Genomic DNA, 20,796 nt, shown 5'->3' with positions numbered 1-20,796 from the left:
TGGGCGGGTCCGCCCGACAACGCCCCGCCCTCCCGGCCTGGCCATCCGCGGAGGGCGGGGCTGGAAGCTGCCTGGCCAGGCCTCGAACCAATCGGAAGCGGTGTGGCGTGAGCAGCTGCGTGACGGACAGGTGGCAGGATCCGGGCCGCCGCTCCTTCCGGTGGTCGGGAAAAACGGTGGCGGCCGAGCGCTCCCTCGCGCTCCGTCGGAGGCCGCGCCCGCGCTCCCACCACATGCCCGCTAGGGGGGCGGGTGGGGAACCCTGGGGCCCGGGGTGGGCGTCCCTGGCCGTGACCGGAGAAGGAGGTTCCGGGATGGGCACCCTGCTACGGCACCTCAGGCCGTTCTGTAAAATTTGTCCATGTGACCCGGGCCTAGAGGAGAATGGACTGGATTCTTATTTCTGCTGGAAGCGCCTGGGTGGAAGCAATGGAGAGAATCGCTGTGGGACTTGGGTGCCCTTGACAGACTCCTGGTGTCTTATCCCTACTTCCTTCCTGCTTCAGAAAGTAAAGAATCAGGAGAAAGGGTAGGAAGACACTGGAACTGTAGTTAGCAAAGAGAAGTTTGAGTGTTTTCTTTTTTTGAGGGGGAGGGAGGACTATAGCAACATTATTTAATGGACTGATGTCGCTAACATGTCTTTCTAAAGCCCACGTTCAGCCCATTCTAAGAAAGTGTAAACCCTTTTCTGATAATAGATATATGAAGGGAATCGGCATTAATGTGTCTGTTTTATAGAGTAAGAAAAAATAATGAGGTCACAGATAAACAACGTGTCAAAACAAGGGCTTGGACTTAAGACTGGAATGATGTCATTATTCAAAGTAAAAAATCACAGCTTCAGAGTCCTACCATTCTGCTAGTATTCACAATCTAAGAGGTTTGATTTTATAGGGAACTGGAGGGAATAATGTAATTTACCTGGGGGGGGTGGTGGCTGAAATATAAAAAGCAATGAATAGAGTGCTTATTGGAAAGTATTTATAGTATTTGTTGAAAAGATGCAACAAATATTATTATCAAATGAGTTAATGCAAAAGTGTTTTGTGAAGTGTAAAGTAGTATATGATGTAACATGTTGTTTCTATCCCAAACGTTCTATTTTTGTGTGCCTATAGTGCAGCAAAAGAGTCATGCCTCCAACTAATATGTTATTAATCACTATTGATAATAGACACTTAAATACTTCCAGGCAAACAGAGCAAAATGCACACTTTTCCATCTTTCCAGACACAGGTGCATTGTTTTCATACAATATGGGAAATATTTTCACCAACTAAAGTGATAAAACTGTGTGATATGATAAGTATATATTTGGTGTCTGCCCCAAGTTCCTGACACAGAAAAACCTTTGTAATTTTCTCACTATTAGGGTGCCAGGAGCATCTTTCATTCTAGTATTTGACCTTGGACCCTGGTTCCTGACACCAGAGCTTCTAAGATCCTTAAAATCCTCAGAGTAATAAGTGTCTTTTTTTATGCTAATGAGATGACTTCTGGTCTGGGCTCCATAGATAGCTTTGGGATTGGGGTTGATCTCCAGAAAGACCTAGGCATGATTAGAAGGTATAAACTTTCAGCCTGGCTGGCATGGCTCAGTGGTTGAGCATCCACCTATGAACCAGGAGGTCAGGGTTCGATTCCAGTCAGGGCACATACCCAGGTTGCCGGCTCGATCCCCAGTGTGGAGCATGCAGAAGGCAGCCTATCAATGTTTCTCTCTCATCATTGATGTTTCTATCTCTCTCCCTTCCTCTCTGAAATCAATAAAAATATATTTTTAAAAAGGTTAAATTTTCAGACCCACCCCCTCCACCTACAGAAGGGAAGAGGGGCTGGAAGAATTCATTACCAATAGGCAATAAATTATGCCTATGTAATGGAACTTCCATTAAAAAAAAAAAAAAAAGCTGAACAATGAGGTTTGGAGAACTTCCAGGTTGGTGAACACATCAAGGTACTGGGAGAATGGTGTGCCTGGAGAGAAAAGAGAAGCTCTGAGCCCCTTGCTTCATAACTTGCCCTATGCATCTCTTCTATTTAAGCTCTCCCTGAGTTGTATCCTTCCTTTATAATAAACTGGTAATAGTAAGTGAAGTATTTCTCTGAGTTCTTTTGAGCTGTTATAAAAAGTTATTGAACCCAAGGATGATGTTGTGGGAACCCCCAAATTATAGCCAGTTGGTAAGAGAAAAGGTGACAACTTAGGACTTTTGACTGGTGTCTGAAGTGGAGGCTGTTCTCTGGAGTCTGTGCTAACTCTGCGTAGATAGTGCCAGAATTGAACTGAATTGTAGGACACCCAGTTGGTGTCCAGAAAATTGGAGAATTGCTTGGTGTGGAATAAAACCCCATACATTTGGTGTCAAAAGTATTGTAAATAGAGAAAGAAAACACTTTTTTTTTTCCATTTAAAATGATATTTGTTTCTCTTTTTTGTTTTTCAAAAATTAAATTTGTTTAAAGCTGCTTATAATGTCACAAGCTAAGATCATCTTTACTGGAATTCTTCTATGGAATCCTCTAATAAATAGACTCTCATCTTAGCAACTGGGTTATTAAAAAAATCTGTGTGATCTCCTGTGTTAACGTAAGAAACACACAAACCTGTAAAGAATTTTTGTGAGTTTGAGTCAAACTGTCGAAAATTGCCAGGAAGCAGAATCTCAACATATTGAGATAAAGCTCTAGAGAATGGTGGTTTTTCACCTTGATTTATACATTACAATCAAAAGAGGAGATGTAAGTGATAACGTGAATTTCATTGCTGATAGATTAGGGAGGCAGAAGAAAGCAATGTGGGGAAACCTCTGGGATTGAATAAAAAGTAAAATGATAGATACATACTTCTTTTACATAAGTGGATATAGGATAGTTAATAGTCAACAATTAACAAGATAACAATAACAATGAGGGAATTTGTGGTCTCTGCCCTGGCACCCTGCACATTGGTTGTGCCCTCGGAGTCTGGGAAAAGAGAAGTTACAAGTTACCCTGATATTCTACAGGTATGTTCTCTTAGATGCAAAAAGAAATAAGTTCAGTAAAGATGAAGTTGACCTTTTTCAGGAAAGATACTGGCCTAGGACATGACTACCCACTATACTAGTAAACTGCTTTTCAATTAAAAGGTTTTAATTTCACACGATCCTTCATGGTTACTTTAGGTCTCTTAGTTTGCAAGGCCACCACACAGGCCTTCCCTGAGTTAGGTTAGCTTGTGGCCCCTTTCAGTCCACACCTGCAATTTATGATAACTCCATCACTGGAATAATAGGCTAGAGAACTTGATTATGGCCAAAGAAAATAAGCAGTGGGTGTAAAAATACCCTTCACTAATCTAGCAGCTTCCCACACATAACAGGTCTTTTACCCTATCTGGCCACTAAATCCTATTCATTCAGCTCTCTTATGCCAATACTAGAGGCCCAGTGCACAAAATTCATGCACAGGAGGGGGGGCAGAGGGAGAGGGCGGCGGGAAGGGAGTCCCCTCAGCCCAGCCTGCACCCTCTCCAATCTGGGATCCCTAGGGTTATTTCTGACTGACGGTTTAGGCCCGATCCCTGTGGTGGGATTGGGCCTAAACCAGCAGTCGGACATCCTTCTCGCAATTCAAGTCCGCTGGTTCCTAACGACTCATCTGCCTGCCGACCTGATCACCCCTAACTGGCCCCCCTGCTGGCCTCATTGTCCTCAACTACTCCCCCATGCCAGCCTGGTCACCCCTAACTGCCCCCCTGCACCGGCTGGTTGCCCCTTACTGCCCCCCCCTACTGGCCTGGTCACCCCCAACTGCCCCTCCCCCCCCGCTGGCCTGGTCGCCCCTTACTGCTCCCACTGCTAGCCTGGTCACCCCTTACTGCCCCCCCTGCCAGCCTGGTCTCCCCCAACTGCCCTCCTCTGCCGGCCTGGTCCCCCATGCAGCCTGCTGTTCAGTCGTTTGGTCATCCCTCACTAACCCCCCGCCAGCCTGGTCGCCCCACACAGCCTGCTGTTCAGTCGTTTGGTCGTCCCTCACTAACCCCCCCGCTGGCCTGATCGCCCCACGCAGCCTGCTGTTCAGTCATCCGTCCGGTTGTTTCTGTCATGACAGCCCCTGGCTTTTTATATATTAGGATTCCATCAGTTCTTTGACTTCACCAAGACCTCCAGTCCTTTGGATCCTCTTACTTTCTTACTACCACCCATTTCCCTAGAGTCCTCATTTCCATCAAAATCTAGTTTTGTATGATCCAACTTTATAATCCCCCCACCTTTGTAAATATATTTAACTTTTTCACCTCTCTCTTCCTCTGTTGTTTTCATCTAGCAGAAGCCAAACCCAACTATCCACCTACTCTGTGCTTAATATCACTAGAGATGCACATATACAACTGGGGCAATTTGGCTCATTTTACATTATTTGTATAGCCACAGACCTCAGGTAGGAACCCAGCACAGGCCAGCAGCAGTCCTGTTACACTCTCCTCCTGCCTTCTTTCTCTAGATCACCAAAATGGCTTTCACAGTTGATAACAGTTGTTTCACTTTTACCTTGCATTTTCTTTTTTAACCCACTCCAGTCAAACCTTCTCACCTACTCCAATGAGACTGCTCAAGTTAGGATCACAAATGACCTCCATGTTGCCTAATCCAGTGACAACTTTATTGTTTCTTACTTTGACTCTCATTTACATTCAAAATAGTAGACTACTCTCTCCTTGAATTATTTTATTCTCTTGGCTTCCTTGACAATATACTTTGCTTTTCTCCTCAATGACCATTCCTTCTCAGACTCATTTGATAACTTCTCTACTGTCTATCTTTTTATTTCTTAAATTGATTGGAGTGACATTGGTTAATAAAATTATATAGGTTTCAAGTGTAAAATTCTATGGCATATCCTATGTATATTGAATTGTGTATTTACCACCCAAAGTTAAATCTCCTTCCATTACCATATATTTGACCTCCTTAACCCTTTACTACCTCCCCCCACACTCTCCTTTCCCTCTGGTAACCACCATATTGTTGTCTGTGTCTATGAGTTTTTGTTTGTTTGTTTGTTCACTTGTTGCTTTCAGTTTTATATCCTACACTAGAGGCCTAGTGCACGAATTCATGCACCAGTGGGGTCCTTTGGCCTGGGCTGTGGGATCTGGCCAAATCTGGCTCTCTGACATTCCCTAAGGGGTCCCGGATTGCAAGAGGATGCAGACCAGGCCAAGGGACCCCACCAGTGCATGATCTCGGGGCCGGGAGGGACGTAGGAGGTTGGCCATCCAGAGAGGGACCACGGGAGGGCTCCAGGGTGTGTCTGGCCCATCTCGCTCAGTCCCGATTGGTCAGACCCCAGCAGCAAGCTAACCTATCGGTCAGAGCATCTGCCCCCTAGAAGTCAGTGCACATCATAGCGACTGGTCGACCAGTTGACTGTCTGCCCCCTGGTGGTCAGTGCACATCATAGCAAGTGGTTGAGTGCCCTTAGCATATCATTAGCATATTACACTTTGATTGGTTGAATGGACGACTGGACAACCAGCCACTTAGCATATTAGGCTTTTATTATCCTACCTAATAAAAGAGTAATATGCAAATTGACCATCACTCCAAGACACAAGATGACCGCCCCCATGTGGTCAAAGATGGCTTCCCCATGTGGACACAAGATGGCCACCACAAGATGGCCAACAGGAGAGGGCAGTTGTGGGCAGTTAGGGGTGACCAGGCCAGCAGAGGAGGTAGTTGGGGGAGACCAGGCCAGCAAGGGAGGGCAGTTGGGGGGGGACCAGGCCTGCAGAAGAGGGCAGTTGTGGGCCATCAGGCAAGTAGGGAGGGCAGTTAGGGGTGACCGGGCCAGCAGAGGAGGGCAGTTGGGAGGGTACCAGGCCTGCAGTGGAGGACAGTTTGGGGGGACCCAGGCCTGCAGGGTAGGGCAGTTGGGGGGTGGAACCAGCCCAGCAGGGGAAGGAAGTTGGGGGGACCAGGCCTCCAGGGTACGGCAGTTGGGGGGGTGCCAGGCCTGCAAGGGAGGACAGTTGAGGGGGACCAGGACTGCAGGGGAGAGCAGTTGGGGAGACCAGGCCTGCAGTGGAGGGCAGTTGTGTGTGGGGGGTAGGTACCAGGCCTGCAATGGAGGACAGTTGGGGGGGACCCAGGCCTTCAGGAGAGAGCAGTTGGGGGAGACCAGGCCTGCAGGGTAGGGCAGTTGGGGGGGACCAGGCCTGCAGTGGAGGACAGTTGGGGGGGACAAGGCCTGCAGGGGAGGACAGTTGGGGGAGACCAGGACAGCAGGGGAGGGCAGTTGAGGGGGACCAGGACTGCAGGGGAGAGCAGTTGGGAGACCAGGCCTGCAGTGGAGGGCAGTTGTGTGTGTGGGGTAGGTACCAGGCCTGCAGTGGAGGACAGTTGGGGGGGACCCAGGCCTTCAGGAGAGGGCAGTTGGGGGAGACCAAGCCTGCAGGGTAGGGCAGTTGGGGGGGACCAGGCTTGCAGTGGAGGACAGTTGGGGGGGACAAGGCCTGCAGGGGAGGACAGTTGGGGGGACCAGACCTGCAGGGGATGGCAGTTGGGGGGGCCAGGCCTGCAGGGGAGGATAGTTGTGGGGATCCAGGCCTTCAGAGGAGGGCAGTTGGGGGGGACCAGGCCACCAGGGGAGGGCAGTAGAGGGGGACCAGGACTGCAGGGGAGGGCAGTTGGAGAGACCAGGCCTGCAGGGGAGGGCAGTTGCGGGGGGAGCAACCAGGCATGCAGTGGAGGACAGTTGGGGGGGACCCAGGCCTTCAGGGGAGGGCAGTTGGGGTAGACCAGGCCTGCAGGGTAGGGCAGTTGTGGGCGATCAGGCCATCAGGGAGGGCAGTTAGGGGTGACTGGGCCAGCAGGGGAGGGCTGTTGGGGGGGACCAGGCCTGTAGGGTAAGACAGTTGGGGGAGACCAGGACAGCAGGGGAGGGCAGTTGAGGGGGACCAGGCCTGCAGGGGAGGGCAGTTGGAGGGGACCAGGACTGCAGGGGAGGACAGTTGGGGTAGACCAGGCCTGCAGGGGAGGGCTGTTGTGGGCGATCAGGCCATCAGGGGAGGTCAGTTGGGGGGGACCAGGCCTGTAGGGTAAGACAGTTGGGGGAGACCAGGACAGCAGGGAAGGGCAGTTGAGGGGGACCAGGCCTGCAGGGGAGGGCAGTTGGAGGGGACCAGGTCTGCAGGGGAGGACAGTTGGGTGGGACCCAGGCCTTCAGGGGAGGGCAGTTGGGTGGAACCAGGCCAGCAGGGGAGGGCAGTTGTGGGTGATCAGGCAAGCAGGGAGGGCAATTAGGGGTGACTGGGCCGGCAGAGGAGGGCTGTTGGGGGGGACTAAGCCTGCAGGGGAGGACAGTTGTGAGCAATCAGGCCAGCAGAGAGGGCAGTTAGGGGTGACCGGGCTGGCAGAGGAGGGCAGCTAGGGGAATGAAGCAAGCATTCTGCCAGGCCGCTCACACTGCCCACTCTCAGCAGCCGCCCCGCCGCCCCCCCCCCCCCCCCCCCCGGGACTGAGGGACTCCAGTGGGGCTGAGAGGACTGGGCACTGCCATCTTGTGGCTATGGGAACCTCCATCTCTTTGACGGAGTGACAGTTAATTTGCACATTACCCTTTTATTAGATAGGAAGAGTTGCTTTACAGGGTTCCTCAAACTAATATCTTCCTACTTGTGAAGATATAGTCCAAATCTAACCATTTTGAGAGCAATCCAACAGTCTTTTCATCTGGTTTGATATTCTTTTTTCTTTTGATATGTATGTATGTTTTTTGACTCTTCAAATTTTTTCAATATTTATGGGAAACAACCTATTTTCAACCTTCTATAAATTATAACATTTTTCCTCTTGCTAATTTCTTGTGTGGCAACCAAATAATTCATTTGCAATTAGAAGCAAATCCATGAAAAATCACAACACAACAAGCAAAGTACAGATAATAGGTCTGTATAAGGAAGGCAAAAATAGTTTAGGGATTCTAAGGAATTCACACAGGACTACTAACCAGCTATTTGGCATCAAGTAGATCTTTTTTTTTTTAACTTAACGGAATTGTTTATTCACTTTTAACCAACTACTCAAAAGCTTAGTATTAATTTGTGCTTTTTTTTTTCAGCTCTTGAGGATAGGAAGAGGAAGAAGCAAAGGGGAAGACTTCAAAGAAATGGGGAGACACAGGGATTCTCCAGAAATCCTTACTAGTTTTCTTCATATTCTAGCTGACTTGATCAACCTCAAGAAAAGTATCAGGTCTCCATTGAATTTCTTTGGAGTCAGGTTTAGGGAAAATCCAAAATAATAGTTATGTTTTAAGATATATTAAAAACAATGCTCTTAAAATATATATGATAGGCCATGGCCAAGTCTATTGTATTTAAACCACAAGTTGGTGGAGTACAAAATAGACTATGGAATCATGTAGAGATGGCACAAAAATTTCCATCTATAATAATAAAAGCATAATATGCTAATTAGACCAGACATCCTCCGGATGACCTTCTGGATGAAGCTGGGGCTGCAAGCGAAGCCTGGGTCCCGGGCGCCTGGCGGTGGCTGGAGGGAAGCCTGGGTCCTGGGTGCCAGAGGGAAGCTGGTGCCAGCAACCAGGGGAAGGAAGGCCTATTCTTGCACAAATTTCGTGCATTGGGCCTCTAGTCTGATAAATAGGAAGGAACTTTTGAGAGCCGATGTGGCTCCTCCAGTCATATACAGAAAGTTCACGGTTGGGACTTTCTGACCTGGTAGACGTATCATTCTGTGTGGGTTTTCTAAAACCATACATTTTGGGAACTAGGAAGGCAATAGGGATCTAGGATAACTCATCCTTTTGATCTTGCAAATATCTTTGCATTGCCTGTTTGCAAAAAATAAAAATGAAATAGTAGTAAATCCAAGTGAAATTGATGTTCAGTCAAATCCTAATCATCATTCTTATCGGTCTTCTGAGACTGATCTGTGGACCTGCTAGCTGAATAGCCAACCAAATGTAACAAGTCACCAAAGGCAGTGTGTGTGAACTGTAGAAATGGAACTGAAGGGAGCAAAATTTGCCACTCCAAAATATGTCTTTTTGGCATGAGTATAATTTTAGGCTGGTTATTTTTAAGAAGGAGTGGATATGGGAGAAGCTCTGAAAATCAAGTAGAAGTTACCCTTTATATGAGACATTTACGTGTAAAAGGGAAATCTCCATTGATAAGGGTGTCTCCCTCTCTATAGCAAGAAGAGAAACAAGACTCAATCTCTAGAAACTCCTATCAATAGAGAAGGCAATAACTGAAATCTGCAGAAAAACCTTGCCCTCACTTAAGGTGTCTTTTCTGGTAACCTCCTAGAATTGACTCTCTCTACCCCTAACATCTTCTTTTGTCTTTTCCATGTGTGTGGAAGGTATACATATTATTAAACTTTTATTTGTTTTTCTCTGTTAATCTGTCTTATATCAATTTAATTATTAGATCAGCCAAAAAACCTAGAAGAAAAAGCTTTTCCCCAAGTCCATTGTTTTTATAAATGTGTCCCTCCAAGCCCTAACTTTGATAGGAAGAAGAGAGAAATCAAGGTCCTGCATTATTTAGCTTGTATCAGCTGATGTAGCTTCATTTTTATGTTTTATATAATGGGGGTCAGAGTGAGATTTATTTCATAAAAAAAGGGGGGAGTATTGGTTAGGGGCCCAGAAAAAAAAGTGTAATTGAAGATATTTTAAAGGAGGGGACTATTTAAGCAAGTATGATCAAAGGTTAAGAAAATCAGTAAGAAATGGTAAAGTGCACGTAGGTTAGCAATAGCAGGAGCTACCATCTATCTAGTTGGACAGAGCCTGAAGGTGCAAGAAGAGAGAGCAATAACTAGAATCCAAAGAGAATTATGAAAAAGAGCTGAAGGACAGGAGCTTTGATCTTAAGTAGAGGAATATTTAGAAAATTCTTAGACATGGAAGGGAGAGTACCAAGCAAATATATGCACTGGCCTCACTCCCTTCCTACTAGTACATCCTAGATTTCTTGCTGGCACTTTCCACTGGCCCAACCCAAAGAGGCAAGATACAGAGCAAGGAAACTTATAGTTGCAGTGAGTAGAACAAGTTCAGCCTCCAGAGACACAACAGTGAGACCTTGAGTCAAAAAGAGTTAAACTATCCTCACTCTAAGAAAGGCTGGAAAATAAATTAGATTCTATGTGTTCATACATACTAGATCTAAGCTACTAAGAGCAAATAGTATGTCATATTTTATGTCTACAGCTCTACATTAAATATCATAGGTGAATTCAGTGAGGATCAGAAGTTTGAAACATGTCCATGACTACAAAGCTGTGATTCCTTCCTTATACCACACTGAAAGGAAATGTATAAAAATAATGTTCAACATTTTAAAATTCTTTTCATTTCAAAAGTTCTGAAAATGGATGGTGGGAATTGTTACACAACAATATGAATGTACTTAATGCCACTGAAGAGTACACTTAAAAATGAATAAAATGATAAATTTAATGATATTACATTTTGCCACTTTTTTTTTTTTTTAAAGAAAGACTAGAGATTTGACCAAAAAGAGAAAGTGGAAGATGTGACAACGAAAGCAAGAGGTTGTAATGATGCAAGGAACCAAAAACCAAGGAATGCAGGCTGCCTGCAGAAGCTAGAAAAGGCAAGAAAGCATTCTCCCGTGAGTCTCCAGAAAGGATCAGTCCCTGAAGATGCCTTGACTTAAGATTAGTGAAACTGATTGCAGTCTATTGGCCTCTAGAACTGTAAGATAATAAATTTGTCTTGTTTTAAAAATAAAGGAAAAAAAACTTTTCAATGAGCAATATGTGCATTAAATTTGGAGCTTATTGATTGTGACAGCCATTATTGATAAATGAGTTCTATTATATTTTATTTTTATCATTGACATTATTACAAATGTCCCCCCTTGCCCCGCCTTCTCCCACTTTGATCACCTCCACCCAGACCCCACCCTCCCTTCCCTTTGGGCCCTCACCACATTGTTGTTTGTGTACTTGGGCTATGCATATATATTCTTTGGCTATTCTCTTAACTTTCTTTCATGCCATCCACCCTTCCCACCTCCCCTCTAGTATCTCAATCTGTACCATGTATCCATGTCTCTGGTTCTATTTTGTTCATCAGTTTATTTTGTGCATTAGATTCCATAAGTGAGATCGTATAGCATTTGTCTTTCTCTGATTGGCTTATTTTGCTTAGCATAATACTCTTCAAGTCCATCCATGCTGTTGTCAAAGGTAAGAGTTCCTTCCTTTTTATGGCAACATAGTAGTCCATTGTGTAAATGTATCATAGCTTTTTTATCCACTCATCTACTAATGGGCACTTGGGCTGTTTCCAGATCTTGGCTATTGTAAACAATGCTGCTATGAACATAGGGGTACGAATATTCTTTCTGACTGGTGTTTCAGGATTCTTAGGATATATTCCTAGAAGTGGGATTGCTAGGTCAAAAGGCAGTCCCATTTTTAAGTTTTTGAGGAAACTCCATACTGTTTTCCACAGTAGCTGCACTAGTCTGCATTCCCACCAATAGTGTGCTAGGGTTCCCTTTTCCCCTCATCCTCGCCAGCACCTGTTTGTTGATTTATAAATCTGTGGTGATTTTAATCTGATCTCCAAATTCTCTAACACTTTTCACCAAAAGGTAGAATCTGATTTCCCTTCTCTTGAAGGTAGGCTGGACTCAGTGACTTGCTTCAAATGCATAGTCACTGTGTGACTTCTAAGGCTAGCATAAAGCTGTTTAATAGATACAAGTGGAATATTTTTTCATGTAATTGTTAGCTCAATATGCTTTCAAAGAAGTTGCTTAGTTTGAAAAAAATCATATCATGAACTTGAACTTCAAGCTTCTAGTATTAGAACTACTCAACTTTGGAAGGAATATGCCAGAATGTACACAGAAGAGTGACCTGGTATTATTACTTATTGATTTTAATAATTTGGTTAAACAAGATGGACTGCACCTAGATTTTCAGCTACAGGACCACTATTACCTACCTCCCATACATTCTCAATGGTTTGCCGGACACTCTTAAGGTTTCCATTGCATATTATCTATTTGCTGGGGTCCCCCAAATTTGCAGACCGGCTCTCTCTTAGAAATATAAAACCCAAATATTTAACAACCTATTGAATAAACCCACTTTGATATCCAATGGAATCCTCAAGATCAATTAAAAATGTTTAACCTACCTTTTATTCTGCCCATCCTTCATTCACTTCTCTATGTGCTCCTGGATTCCTGTATTATAGTGTTAACCCCATGCCCAAGCTACAAATCTGAGTGTCATTTTTTGTTCACCTTTTATTTCTGCCTATATTCAATTAATCACCCAGTCCTATGAATGCTAGCTCATGTCACCCCATTTTTAAGACATTCTTTTCTAATCTGAGTTGCCAATTCATTCTCTACAATGCAGCCAGAGTGATCTTTCTAAAATATCACTACCCCCCTACTCAAAATTCTTTACTAGTCCCATTAGTTTGAGGATAAAAGTCCAAATTCCTTACTGTGGCTAACAAATCTCCACATGCTCCTGCCCCAGCTACCCCTCCACCCTTAATCTACTTCCATTATTTTCTTTACACTGTCACTTCAGGCATCGCAATTTTCTGGCTCATCACAATCCTTTCCTTACTTTTGGACCACTAACTATGCTATTCCATATGCCTGAAATGTTCCCTACATTCACCTTCCCTTTGTCTGTCTAATTCCTTCTCATCCGCAATTCTCACACCCTCCCCCAAAACTAAGCTATATGGCCTATGTGTTCCTCCAATTTGTACTCAACCTTATTGTGGGAGAGAAGAGACCTTCACAGACTCAAAACACTCTGGGCTACATGACAAGTTTGTCCCTGAAGTGCATCATTCAACTACCTCCTCTTGTTCTGAAAGCAGACACCACCCCCACCCCTATTTTCAATTATAATTGGCTTCCTGGGTAGATTTTCCTTTAAAGAGTAAATGCACTGGTTCTGTTGATGTAAGCATACAATCCATATGAATATTTCATTGCCCATTGTAAATTAATAAAATGACATTTGAGTCTCTGTAAGCTTAGATTATATGAGTTTGCCAAGAGAAGACTTTACTTTTAATGTGCTGACAAAAATTCAAGTTTTGAGCCTGCAAAGCAAAGGTTCAGAGCTTATACCCCAGTGGATTTACCAATGAAAGTAAACTTCCTGAGGTCTTGACAGCTAGCCCTCTGGCCTCCATAGGCAGCATAATTAGAATGATGAGTTGTATTGAATCTACACCTAGCACACTTCCATCTCCCCCTTGTGATTTGATAGAAATTTAGTGGTACAAGATTCCAGAGGAGATCAAATTCAAAAAGTTCATTGCTTAAATTCAAGATTGCTTAGGATAGCCTGAAAATCTAGAGTATTTTAGTCAGAGCTGAAGTAAATAGTCCTTTGTGAAATACAAATTTGAAAATGTCTTATCACCACAGAGATGGTAGTGGGAGCAAGCAATGAGAGATGATAAAGTACTTAACATAATAGTTATTAATGCTTAAATTATTGTTGTGTAAAAAATATTCTGGGTGGACAAGGAAGGCTCTCTCTCTCTCTTTCTCTCTCTTTCTCCTCCACTCTTCCTCCTTCCTGCACTACCTCCTCTATATCTATTATATTAAGAAAAGTATTTTCTTTGTTAAGAGAGACAAAGGCTACCTGATAACTCTGGGCTATCACCTCATTCATGTTATCACTCCTAAATTATATTAAAATATGTTTAATATTAGCATTTGCAAGATTACATAAAAAATAACATGGTATACTTTTAAAAAATAGTTAAGGACAATGTTTGTTATGGGATTAATTGGCTAAATTGGACCCAAAAGTGTATCTTATTTGACAGATTTTGATTAACATATAAAATCGACACTTAGTTGACAGAAACAAGCAAACAAAAAATTAATCTGGAACGATAATTAAGGAGTAACATTGGACAATACAGTCTTTTCCTTTTACCTTGTAGCTTAAGTGCCTCTCCTTTCTTAGCTTAAGTGCCTGAGGAAGTGCAACTCAAACCAACAGAAAACAAATTAACAGGAAAAAAGATGAACCATTTTTATTAATGTTAATACATATATGTGCATAAGAATTTTACCAAAAAAGAAGTGAAAAACTTGAAGTGATTAGACTGGGAAGATATATATATTATCATAGAACTGTTTTTATGTTTATTGAAAGCATAGATTTATATAGAGATTTTTATCATATTTCATTCTGGTGCATATGTATTAGTAAAAAAGGAAAATACAAAAGAATAACATGGTAACAGTATTCCTAAAACGTCATATTCAGAGGCTCTTATGATTCATTTTTTTTTTACTCAGTCTTAGATGTTCATAATTTTCCACACAATGTAGTTAGTCATCAAGAACTTTGATGAGACAGCATTTCTTCAAAATGTTCCTCTTCTGTCTCTGAATTTTCTTCCAAGCCTCAGACACTCATTTGGCTAACAGTTATACTGAAACATCCTGGATGTGAGATATGCCTCTTCCACAGTCCCCAGCTTACTTTTCTACTGGTACTTTCCACGTCGGTTAAAATGTTTGTAGAGATAGCTGATGCGTTTGTTAAGGTTGTGTAGGTCATCACTGATCATCCGATTTCCAACCATTCTCTTCTTTCGGATACAACACTGCAATTCATTTCCCTTCCAGCCTCGAAGCCATTTGGGGCCCTTGATTAGTTCTTTGGGGTGCTTTTCAAAATTTCCCAGGATCCCGATGTTATCATACACCCCAAGCATGGCCCTCTTCTCGTTCCAACAGTCAACCACTTTGGGGGACGGGACGGTGTGCCTTACAAAATACAAGTCAGGAACACCCAGAGAGAAACTTCTGCAGGCCTGGGGCACCCAGCTCCATAGGCGCCTTCCTGGTCCGCAGCGAGGCACCCTGCCATTGTTCTCGTCTCTCCCCTACAGCAGCATACAGCTATAGCAGAGTGCTGGCCAGACGTGACCTTCAAGGAGATGACAGGAACCGCTCATGCCTCCCTCATATAGGTATTAGGTGAAAGCAGCCATCTTGGGCCTTACCCATGTAGCTCTCGAGGCTATATCATTTTAACAAAGGGTGGTGATACATTCTGGAGAAATGACTAGACAAAGGAGAGGGGTTTAGGGCTCCCAGGGCAGAAAAAGTGACTAGGAAATATATGGAGGGATCTAATGGAGGATAAGGGTTACTTGAGTAAGGTTTGCTTATGCAGACTCACTTCTGTGCCAGCTCTCCATCTCTCATGTGATAAATTAATTAACAAGGAGGCCATTAGACTGATGTGGTTCTGATGCCTTAGCAACCTTCGTAAGGAAACCAAAACCCAAGCCTGAAATGCCTCAGGATTAGAAACCAAAACCCAAGGACAACCAATCCCAAACAACCAACTAGGCTTTTTCAAATAATACAACCACTTAAGCTATAGCCAATCAAATAATTTCCTCACTTCTACTTCTTCTCTATAAAAGTCTTGCCCCAGCTACCATTGGTAGAGTACTTCTAACCACTTCTGGTTTGGTGATGCTCCAGTCAAATCAATTTTTGCTTAAATCAACTCTCAGGATTTTTAATATGCCTCAGTTTATGACAGGTGATAAGAATAGCTCTCCTCCTCCTGTTACAGGAAAAGGGAGAAATTTATGCCTTGCTTTTAAGCAGAAGTAAAGGCAGAGAACTGTTTAAAAAAAAGAAAAGGTTAAGCAAACAAACTTTATTTAATGCTTATGTAAAGTAGACATAAGAACTGCAAAATGGGGCAGAAGACAAGAAGCTTTTATAGGATAAAGAATAAAGAACAAGGGAGAAACAAATAGAAAATATCTGCTTGGCTGGGGCCACCTGGTGAAACTTGTTTGGAGTGAGAATGCTCAGAGTAGGCTTGGCGTTTGGGGGTTGGCATTTGGGGATTGGTTGACTAAATATATTGGGTTTCTGGTCAAGTGAAGCAATTACAGGGACGTGACAGTGATGTAAGTTTGTTTGCTGACATGGCACCCTGGGCAAGAGAGACTCCATTTTGGGCCTAGAAATTTATTTCAACAGTTCTAATTCTAGCTGTTTCTCAATTGCTCTCAGCTCTAAATAATTGATGTGTCCAAGTGGCATATTATAGGGTGGCATATCCTGATCCCATTCAACCATTTACATGGTTGTAAAACATGGTGTTGAGGAGGATAGTAAGAAGCTAGGAAAAATTCCTTGCCAGTGGAACAGGGAAACTGACAGATAGATGAACAACTGGCTGAGTAATTTATAGCCAAATACAGAAGGTCACCAGGGTGGAAAGGCCCCTGTGCCTAGCAATGGGAAAAACTGGCACCAGGCCTCACCCCCAGGGTGGCCGTTCCTCCCCTGGCATATTGCCGGTCATGTGGTTTAAACACCCTGATCTTTCCTTCCTACAGATAACATCTAGGCCTCAGTTGTATTTCAGCTCCAGGCCCAGGAAAGCAGCAAAACCAGTCTGGCAATGCCAGGACCAGCTGAGATGATTGATGACCCCCTGCCCTGGCGCTGACCGATCAGTGGAAACCATGACCGAGAAAGGATACACCTGGAAAATCTGACGAATATTCTATTGAGATCCTTCCCTGGGACCACCTCTAAATTCCCAATCTTTAAAACCCCTCAAGATGAAGGACCCAGCACACGCTCTCCCTCCCAGGAACATGGCAGTGCCTTTCCCATCCTCCTCTTTCCCCCACCACAGGCATGCCCCTCCTAAACTCTATGGGACCCCATGAGACTTACAACAAGGGGAGCAGTGGGTAGTGGCAGCTCATCCCAGGCTAATCCCCTGAACCTGTTCCCAAGACCCTCTTATCGCTAACTCTCCATTGCTGACGGCAGCCCCATCTTAGCTCACTTCTTTCCCATAATGTTTTTAGAGAGCCAAAGCAGTCACACCTACTCTCTCCTGTTGCTTCTTCTATCCTAGGCCCTTGTTTCACTGTCCCCAGTTTTAATAAACGTCTCAAAATCACTTGCACTTGTGTTGCAGAATCTTTCCTGCACGAAATCAAGAACCACACACTACAGGCCAGCTGAGGCACACCCACTCTGAGCCCAGTCCCTTTCTGGTAATAGTGTAACCTTCAAAAACAATAATTAACTTGCCTGATTCATTTGAAATTCAGATTGGCAATTTTGTTATGACAGGTAGCAGAATATGTCACCCCAAAATATGTCTCTTTGGCGCAAATTCTTTTGAGCTAATTATATTGAGAAACAGCAAATATAAGGAAAGCTCTGAAAACAAGAATAGAAGTTATTCTTTTGTAAGGGACATTTGTTTATATAAAGGAAACTTGCATCTATAAGGGTATTTCCTTTCTCTACAGAAGAGGAGCATGACTAAATCACAGGACACTCTATCAATGGAGAAGGTACCAACTAAAATCTGCATAACAAAGTTCACTCTTGATTATGATGTTTTTCCTAGTAACCTCCCCTCTCCCCAACACCACACACACACACCTTTCTTTCCCTTGTCTTTAGTCTAAGGTAAGCTGGTGACTTAAGCCACATGGAGGAGTTACTCATTTTTCTCTGTGTATCTCCTATGTATATGTGAGTTACATATGTTAGTTAATATACTTCTATTTGTTCTTCTTTTGTTAATCTGCCTTACAGGGTGTCTTAGCCACTAGTTTAGAAGGGTAGATTACACAAAGCTATTATAAGGATGCCCACTATCACTTCTATTTAACATAGTATTGGAAGGTATAGCCACAGTAATCATATAAGAAAAGACATAAAAGGCATCCAAATCAAAAAGAAGTAAAATTGTCACATTTTGAAGATGACATGATGCTATCCTATATAATAAAGAGGGAATATGATAATTGACCATCACTCCGTCACAAAGATGGCTGCACCCACAGCTGAGGCCAAGTTCCCATCAGGAGCCTTAACGAGCAATCAGCAGGGACCAGAGGCTATGCCCTCCCCTGCCCCCATGGGGCTTGACAGGAGACCTCAGGCTGCGTCCCCCACCCCAGCACCAGGCCAGGGGACCTGAGACCATGCCCCCCCACCCGACGGGGCTTAATGAGGTACCTCAAGGTGCGCTTCCCATCCTGGAGCTGGGCTAGGGGACCTCAGACTGCTCACCCAACCCAGCGCCAGGCCAGGGGAACCTCAGGCCGCGCCCCCCACCAGGTGGGGCTTGATGGGGGACCTGAGGCTAAGCCCCTCTCCTGGTGCTGGGCCGGGGGACCTGAGGCTGCGCCCCCCTCCTGGCAGGGCTTGACAGGGGACCTCAGGCCATGCCTCCCACCCAGCAGGGTTTGACAGGGGATCTCAGGCCATGTCCCCCATCCTGGCACCGGGCCAGGGGACCTGAGGCTACGCCTCCTGCCCAGCGGGGCTTGACAAGGGTGGGACTGGCTGGGTCTGGATCTAGCCCAATGTGGGGGGCCAGCCGGGTCTGGATTTCACACGATTTTGAGGTGCATGTGGATGGGCGGGGACTTGACTCTGGATCCCGTGGTGCGTCCCAGACTCTGACAGGAGGAAGGTTTTCATATACATTTTACTAATTTTCTTTCATCTCTGACACTTCTATTATAGAGAAAGGGCAAATAGCAATATTAAATTATTTCCTCTAATTAATCCCCTTTTAATGTGCATGAATTTCGTGCACCGGGCCACTAGTAGTATATAGAAAACCCAAAAGACTCTACCAAGAAAAACAATTAGAAATAATGAATTCAGTAAAGTAGCTGGATGCAAAATCAATATACAGAAATATGTTGTGTTTCTATACACCAATAATGAACCACCAGAACAAGAAATTAAGAAAAAAAATTCTTTACTACTTAAAACAATGTACAGATTTGATGCAATCCCTATTAAAACACCAATGGCATTCTTCTGCAAACTAAAACAATTAATCCTAAAATTTATATGGAACCACAAAGAACCCCACAAAGCCAAAAAATAACCTTGAGAAAGAACAAAGTGGGATGTATCATGCTCCCTGATTTCAAACTAAACTACAAAGCTACTATAATCAAAACATATATAATAAAGAGGTAATAGGTAATATGCAAATTGTCCATCACTCCAACACACACAAGATGGCCACCCCCATGTGGTCAAAGATGGCCGCCCCCATGTGGGCACAAGATGGCCACCACAAGATGGCTGGCAGGGGATGGAATAGAATAGAGAGCCCAGAAACAAACCCTTGCTTATATACTCAACTAATCTATAACAATGAGGTAAAGTGAGTCTCTTCAATAAGTGGTGTAGGGAAAACTGGATACATGTAAAAAAAAAATTGGACCACTTTCTTACACTATTTGCAAAAATAAATTCAAATGGATTAAAGACTTAAAATGTAAGACCTAAAACCATAAAACCTCTAGAAGAAAACATAGGCAGTAAATTATTTGACATTTATCTTAGCAATATCTTTTTGGATATGTCTCCTTGAGCAAGGGAAACAAAAGAAAAAATTAACAATTAGGACTACATCAAACTAAAAAGTTTCTGCACACCAAAAGAAACTTTCAGAAAAAGGAAAAGACAACCTACTTGAATCAGAGAAGATATTTGCCAATGATACATCTTTAAAGGAATTAATATAAGGAACACATACAGCTTAACATATAAAAAACAAACACTCTAATTTAAAAATGGGCAGAGGATCTGAAAAGACATTTCTCCAGAGGACATACAGATGGTCAACAGACATATAAAAAGATACTTAACATCATTAATCATCAAGGATATTCAAATCAAAACCACAATGAGATACCACTTCATACCTTTAAGAATAGCTGTCATCAAAAAAACTAATAAATTTGGTGAGGATGTAAAGAAAAGGGAACCCTCATGCACTGTTGGAGAGATGATAAATTGATGCAGCCACAATGGAAAACAGCATGTAAATTTCTCAAAAAATTAAAAAACAGAGCTGCCATAAAACCTGGCAATACCACTTTTGGGTATTTATCAGAAGAAAATAAAAACACTAATTCAAAAAGATATTTGCACTCCTATGTTATTTGCCTCATAATTTATAACTAGAGGCCCAATGCACAAAATTTGTGCAAGGGGCTCGGCCCCTGCCACCACGGTTTCACCCAGAAGATCATCTGGAAGAACATCTGGAAGGATGTCTGGTCTAATTAGCATATTATGCTTTTATTATTATAGATGGCTAAGATATGGAAGCAACATAGGTGTTCCATCAATAGATGGATAAAGAAAATGTGATACACAAATACACACACGCATGCACATGTAAGTATAATAGAATATTACTCAGCAATAAAAAGAATGAAACCCTGGACAGTGTGGTTCAGTTGGTTGAAGCATCATCCCATGCACTAAAGGGTCATGGGTTCAATTCCTGATCAGGGCACATAGCCAGGTTTCAGGTTTGATCCCCAGGGCCTGTATGGGAGGCAACCAATCCATGTTTCTCTCTCACATTGGTGTTTCTCCCCCCGCCCCCGAATCCTCTCTCTCTCTCTCTCTCTCAAATCAATTTTTTAAAATATTATAAAAAAGAATGAAATCTTGCCTGGTTGGTGTTGCTCAGTGGTCAATCCATGAGCCAAGAGGTCACTGGTTCAATTCTCAGTCAGGGCACATGGCCCCGGTTTCAGGTTTGATCCCCAGTAGGGGCATGGAGGAAGCAGTCGATCAATGATTCTCTCTCATTGTTGATGTTTCTATATCTCCCTCCCTCTCCCTTCCTGTCTCTCTAAAAATCACTAAAACCTTTTTTTAAAAGAGTGAAATCT

General features: G+C 43.6%; 1 long non-coding RNA gene and 1 pseudogene across 1 annotated transcript; one reads left to right on the top strand and one right to left on the bottom strand.

Annotated features, from left to right (window-relative positions):
* The first annotated feature begins 250 nt into the window (after nucleotides 1–250).
* On the top strand, nucleotides 251–10,807 carry LOC114232317 (uncharacterized). The gene is made up of 2 exons (XR_003618350.2): nucleotides 251–529; nucleotides 10,529–10,807. It is a non-coding gene; the product is annotated as an uncharacterized LOC114232317 (long non-coding RNA).
* Nucleotides 10,808–14,366: 3,559 nt separating this feature from the next.
* Nucleotides 14,367–14,942, bottom strand: LOC103288052 (39S ribosomal protein L51, mitochondrial-like; annotated as a pseudogene).
* Between the last annotated feature and the right edge of the window lie 5,854 nt (nucleotides 14,943–20,796).

This window comes from Eptesicus fuscus, chromosome 7, assembly GCF_027574615.1.
Source record: "Eptesicus fuscus isolate TK198812 chromosome 7, DD_ASM_mEF_20220401, whole genome shotgun sequence".
NCBI classification, from domain to species: Eukaryota; Metazoa; Chordata; class Mammalia; order Chiroptera; family Vespertilionidae; genus Eptesicus; species Eptesicus fuscus.
This window is presented reverse-complemented; position numbering and strand designations above follow the sequence as displayed.